Source organism: Triticum urartu, chromosome 7A, assembly GCF_056163025.1.
Source record: "Triticum urartu cultivar PI428250 chromosome 7A, HENAU_Tu73, whole genome shotgun sequence".
Classification (NCBI taxonomy): domain Eukaryota; kingdom Viridiplantae; phylum Streptophyta; class Magnoliopsida; order Poales; family Poaceae; genus Triticum; species Triticum urartu.
This window is the reverse complement of record NC_141879.1, coordinates 41,859,088-41,865,745: the sequence shown is the minus strand read 5'-3', so window position 1 is coordinate 41,865,745 and position 6,658 is coordinate 41,859,088. Positions and strand designations below refer to the sequence as shown.

The 6,658-nt window shown below is 45.1% G+C and overlaps 1 long non-coding RNA gene across 1 annotated transcript; it reads left to right on the top strand.

Annotated features, from left to right (window-relative positions):
- The first annotated feature begins 3,531 nt into the window (after nt 1-3,531).
- Nucleotides 3,532-5,197, top strand: LOC125522574 (uncharacterized). Its single transcript, XR_007289835.2, has 2 exons — nt 3,532-4,542; nt 4,738-5,197. It is a non-coding gene; the product is annotated as an uncharacterized LOC125522574 (long non-coding RNA).
- The last annotated feature ends 1,461 nt before the right edge of the window (nt 5,198-6,658 follow it).

Below are 6,658 nucleotides of genomic sequence, written 5' to 3'. Positions count from 1 at the left end.
TTGGAAATGGAAGAACTGTCCATTTGCTTGGCAGGGGATGTACAAAGGCGCCAATGGCAGTTGCTGTGTGGTACTTGAGGCGGTGGCCACACAGGACCTCTGGATTTGACACTCCTTCTTTGGTATGCCAGGAACTCACAATGACATCAACGTGCTGCAATGCTCCCCTGTCATTGCGATGCTGGTTGAAGGTCATTCTCCTCCGATGAACTTCGAGGTCAATGGGTGGCACTACAACAAGGGGTACTACCTACCTGATGGCATCTATCCGAGATGGTCTACATTTGTGAAGACTATCTCAAACCCTGTGCCAGGAGGCAAGAAGTCCCACTTTACCAAGGTGCAGGAGGCTTGCAGGAAGGATGTCGAGCGGGCTTTTGGTGTGCTCCAATCTCGATTTGCTGTTGTCCGCTATCCTGCTCAGACCTGATCAGAAGATCAAATGTGGAAGATCATGACTAGCTATGTCATCTGGCCCAACATGATTATCGAGAGCGAGCAGGAAGAGCAAGTGTTTGACACTGAACCATACTACAGGCAGGGTCCTCTAGCCGAAGTTGATCACCAGCTACCGGCAACCTGGACTGCCTACCTTAGTATGCGTCAGGAGATCCGAGACCCGGAGGTGCATCATCAACTGCAGCAGGATCTGGTGGAGCACCTATGGAGGCTCAAGGGCGGCGCCGGGCTCGACATGTGATGAAATATGAGTTTTTATTTGTTGAACTGTATAATTTGTATTGAACTATTTGTTGTTGCACTATTTTGTTGAACTATTTTGATTTTCTGTGATGAACTATGTGATAAAAAAAATATTTTTGTTCATAATTGAACGGCGAACCACGCCGAATATGGGCCGATTCTCGCCCATATGGGGCCTTTATTCGCCAAAAGTGGGTCAAAAATTGGACCAATCTCGGCGCCTGGGGGCGACCTGAGGGCGACGACTGGACGCCCAACCACCCCCAGCACCAATTGCATCGCCGGCTCGCCCCCAGGGGCGATTTTTATGTCTCCTGGGGGGGGGGGGGGGGAGGCAACGGCTAGAGATGCTCTAAGAGTTACAACGCATAGGGGCGCGCGGGCATGGGCCCGCCCTTGAATCGCCAAGTCTGTTCCTCGCTAGCATGAGTTGTACCCGTTGTTTGTTCGTTCACACAGCGGCACAGGGGCACAACTTGCCTTTTTTTTCACTCATTCTGTAGAAATCTATTGGTCTAGGGAGGGAAAACATGACTGGCTTTTCTAGTATTTAATCAAAATCTGGTCTAGGGAAGTTTTTAAAAATTTGTGAATCAAAAAAATGTACATGGGTTTGGAAAAACTCAAGAATTAGAATTTTTTTTTTGCGAATTTACAAAATTCATGATTTAGAAAAGTTCATGAATTTGAAAAGGTTCGTCGATTCTGAAAAAAATCAGAAATTTGAAAAAAGTTCATGAATTTTGAAAAAACTTCACCGATTTTGCAAATAAACTGCTAGCAGTTTGAAGACAACCAAGAAATATCAATTATGACAACTAAAAAAGGATCTGGGTCATTAAGCAAAATCACGTGTTGAATACTGGAAAAACATTTCAAAACAGAGGATGATTATTTGTTGTTTACCTTTTCTTATTCTTTTGGCCCCGCTTGGTTCGTGGAGGTTGGCACGCGCCGCCGGAGCAAGAAAGGGGTGAGGCATCAGCGGCAAAGGCTGCGACTGGGCCAGCCGTCCGAGGCCCCAGTCCCACCAGCGATTGAGTGGGCTGCCGGCATAGGCGGCGAGCGATGGACCGCCGGAACGCCCACCTCGATGGACGCGGAGGAGATGGGTTGGATCTTGCCGGATAAGCCGGTGAACCGTGCCCTCCAACGGGGACATCGCCATGGCCTGGAGCATCTCGACAGTGCAGTTCCTGCCGAGGCAGAGCATGACGACCGCCGTGATAGATCGCGCATGGCGAGGTGGTGGAGGTGGCCGAGCACCAAGAGTGCCCGGCGGTTGAGGCAGAGGAGAGAGGAGTGAGACAATGGCCAGGAGGGCGATGAGCAGCAGGTAGAGCGGCAGTTTGGTCGCACGGGCCCTGGTTTTGTCGATGGCGTTGAATTTTTTTTATACCAGGAATTTGTTGGAGCTTGGTAATATACAGGTGTAAAATATTACGGGGCCTTTGTGGTAGCTGAAATACTGTATGCTTGTGTTTTTTTTTGAGGGGTAATCGCAACTTTATTAACTTAAAAGTGGTCTGGGACCTCGTCCGCTACAACATGTAAAATGCAATCAGAGGGAAAATTAGGGAAATAATCTGAAGTCTTGTTGCTAACACCCTCTTTAGCTAAACCATGCGCCGCTCTATTCGCCTCGCGACGTACCCAAGTGACTTTGAACTCCTGCCTTGTCCGCAGCAGCTCCTTCGTCTCCTCGACCAGTTGACCCATAATCGAGAGGTTCTTATCTTCCCCATTTAGCATGGTCACCACCTCCTGGCAGTCTAACTCGACGTGAAGACGCTGGATGTTCATACTCAGCGCCAGTTGCACTACACTTCTCGTTGCTAGCATCTCAGCAAGTTGGGGGTTAACAGTACCCGGGAAGAAAACTTTTTTTAAACTTTTAATCATAATTTTCCTTTAGTATACATATATACTAATATACCCACTCTAAACGCTCATATTTTTTTACGGAGAGAGAGGGCATCTACAACCGGACTAGGCAAAAAATCTGGCAGTGACCGGCTAGTCATCAAAATTTCTCATCTACATCCGAATACCCTATATTAGAAATCTTAAATTCATATAAAAGAATGCAAAGAAAAAAAAATCACGAACTACGTAGATCAACTACCCTAGTCCTCTTCGGAGATGTCCATTATTTCTGTGTCCGTCTCTAGGTACATGGGCATCAGCCGCAACTCCGGTTCCTGCGGCACCTCCGCGTCGGCCTCCACATCCATCTTCGCTTCGACCACATCAAAGAGCGCGTCGGTTGCTGCCCGTTTCTGCCGGTTGGCCTTCACATAGGCATCATTTTGGATGGACTCCAGGATGGCCTGCTGCTCTGCCATCTCGTCCGCTTGGGCGCACTACAAAAAACATGTTAATCAATGACGGATTTCTGATGACGTTCCCAGGATCCGTAACAGAAACCGTCATGGATCCGCAACATGAGGATGGCCCCCAAATCGGTAACCTCATTATGATGGACAAAGAGAGACCGTCACACATCACCAGTTGGGCCTAGCCTTTCTTTTCTTATACACCATTTAGACCAGCACAGATGGATGGTGCTGATGTGTCATGCGTGCTCCTTGTTTGGGCCACATTTCAGTCAGACACTAGTTAATATTGTACATTTCAGTCTTTCGGAGGTGCTCATAGGGATAGGGTGTGCGTGTGTGTGTTCATAGGAATGAGTGTATGCGCGTGTATATGAGCGCTTGCGTCTGTACTGATGCTAAAAAAAGAAACCTAAAAAATTAGGGCACGAGACTCAAACCTGAACCCTCTTCATATGCTACAAAATTTGTTTATAAGAAAATAATAGGGCACGGGAGGTCGGACCAAGATAAATTACACGGTCCTACCTCGGACCAGCTACATCCCCCCACCCACCCCACAATGGCAGGGTATGAGAGAGAGAAATAAGGTGAAAAATTGGGCAGATAGGCAGCGAACCTGAAACCTGAGAGGTACCTCACAGTGAAGCTGGCCACGAAACCAATGTGCGCTCCGTCTGGACAAATTTTTTTTTTTCTGATACAAGTGTGGACAAGATATCTAAAACTATATGTTTTTAGGGTATCTAAAATAATACTCCCTCCGTCCGAATTACTTGTCGATGAGATAAATGTATCTGGATATATTTTATTTCTAAATACATCCATTTTTATTCATTTTTGTGACAAGTATTTTCGAACGGAGGGAGTATGTAGTAGTTTGCTTTCCGTACCGCTTGCCTTCAGTAGCACTTGGGCTGGCCCAGTGGTATAGCGTACCATTTTCTTATCTTCAAGCGATTTTCCTATTGCGTATTCTATTGGTTTTATTTTTATTTTGTTTTACCAACTTGTTCTTTATTTGTAAGTTTATTTACTTCCATATTGAGAATTTATTGTGTATTTTATTTTCTTTTTTCATTATTTTGTACCTTGAAGTAAGCATGAACTTTTTCCAGACTTTGTGTGGATTTTAAATACATGTATGCATTAAAGGGCTGCGAAATATTCCTTCATGCAACTTGAATGAGAGCTCAGTCTATAGCAGAATAGCAAAATCAGTGAACATGTAAAAAGGATTACAGTACAATGGAGAACTCGGGTATTATTATATGTCCCCTTTCATTTTTCATTTTCTAATGGAGTATGTTATCTTGTGTGTTTTGCCATGTTTATACGCAGTCCTTCAGTCGCTTTCTGGACCACCTTTCCATAGCTGTTATCCAAAATGAGTGAATGGGCCAATCTGCATTCAGGTCTTGAAAGGGAGTTCGGGCCTTGTGTGACTGCAGATCATGCAAAATTTGCAGAGCCAGCAAGCTTTGCTGTGCGCGCACAGCTTCAGGTATCTCTAAAATTTCAAGTTTATATTCTCCATTGTTAAGTGTTAACGCTACAATATCATCTCTACTTGTTTCCTTCTGTTGTGTGTTGTCTGTTGGTATCTGGGTTTAGTTAGCAGCAGTTCAAACGGGAAACAACCAAAAAGTCAACCAGGAATGGCCAAACTCACTCAGTGCTTCATTTGCACAATCTACAGGCAAGAAATTCGGATCAGAAACGGGAGGCGGAGACACGCCAAGGCCTGAAGTAGCTGGAGGCGCCGCGTCGTCAGCGACATACGACATGACGAGCCCGATGGATGGGCCTCGCCGGTTCGCCCTGTCGACTTGCTGCCTCACCCTGTCCATCCCGGGCAGGGCCGGCAAGGCTGTTGTCGACGAGCCTGCCAGGTGCCAGCAAGCAGAGCAGCAGGACTAGCGGCAGGCTGGAGAGCTCCATGGCCGTGGCTGGCATAAAACTTGGAAGCACGATGAGGGGATGGAGCAGTTTAATTACCTCCGCGTTGAGTGGTGAGCGTGATGATGTGCTCTAATTGTTTATACATGGATATGGTTGAAGATGTCTCTGTCAGGGGATTTGGGTTATCAAGCAAAATCCGTGTTGAATTTTGTACCGGGGAAAACATGGCAATACAGAGGAGGATTGTTTGTTGTTTTTATTTTTTATTTCCTTTTGGTTTTGCGGTACCTGAACATTGGTTGTTTCTGTTAGTGGAACTGGGGGTTGCCCTTGCTAAAGAAAATGTAAATATTGCTGAAACTGACGTGTCGAGTTACTTTTCTTGATCAAAACCAGCCATCATATCTCAGACTTCAAGAAAAGTGAAATAGAATGGTAGATTATGCATGTGTTTATATAGAAGCCGGGCGGCCATCTATAGCCGGTGCGTTTTACTAATTTCCCAATCCACCTTCACGTGACATGCATAAACAACACTTACCGGCTCCTATATATTTCACCTCATTTTCGCATGAACGCGTAGGAAAGCCCACCATCTCCCATTCATTCATCCGCACATTTTACATTTCCACATAACTCTCTCTTCACCATTTTCGTATAATAAGTAGATTTCAATACACATAGATAATCAAGATGATGTTAGCAAACATGTACGACTGCGAGGCATCGGGAAAGAAGTACTTGAATCAATCCTTACGCACCCAATAGCGATCATGTTGCCACACCCAAAGAGCACACTCTTCCACTGATAGTTGGACTGCAAACCTAGTAGGTTATGCTTAGGGATGGGGGAGCCGAGTGGGCTTACGGGCTTGGCCCAAGATAGAACTAACCCATCGCGGGCTTGGCTCAAACTCACAGTTCAGCAGGCCGAGCCGAATCGGCATATTTTGACTTGTTCCTGCCACTGACCAAGCCCAATTCGACCCGAGATAGGTAGTTGTCTTTTAGCCCCAGCATAGCCCAATATGCCAAGGCCAAAAAACCTGTAAGCTATGTCTTCAACACCTTGTAGGCTTAGTCGTTGTAGACCTTGTAGGCATCACAAAGGTTTGGTCATGTCCTGTTAAAAGGGGTTGACGATTATTAGTTGTTGTTATTATTATTTTTTGCTTTTTTTGTTTTATGGTAGCCCGGACACTGTTTGTTTTGGTTAGTGGAACTGAGGGTTGCCCTTGCTTAATGTAAAGATTGCAAAAATGATTTTTCCAGTCAGTTCTCCAGATCTTGATGTTGGACATCATAACTAAGGAGTTTTCTTATTATAGTACATCAAATCAATTTGGGTTGTTCACTTATCTTACTTGGAGGGTCGAGATGATCCAACGACAACAAATTTTCAGTAGTACATTTTGGGTACTCTAATCTATATCTATACCTCTATATCTAATACTCCCTCCGTTCGTTTTTATAAGGCGATTCAGACAGCTGAGTTGGAACTGTTTAGTACACTGTCTGAATTTACTAAAACATCTTATATAAGTGAACAGAGGGAGTAATAAAGGACGGAAGCTTTTATAATTCTCCATAAGCTGTCTCTTTGTTTTTTTATCTCTCTACTAAGCTTCGTGATGATAATTAAGCTTCACGTACGCGAGGTGGTACTAAGATGGTTCATACTAATTTATTGATTCTATGGGCCGCCTCCTGCGTTCCTG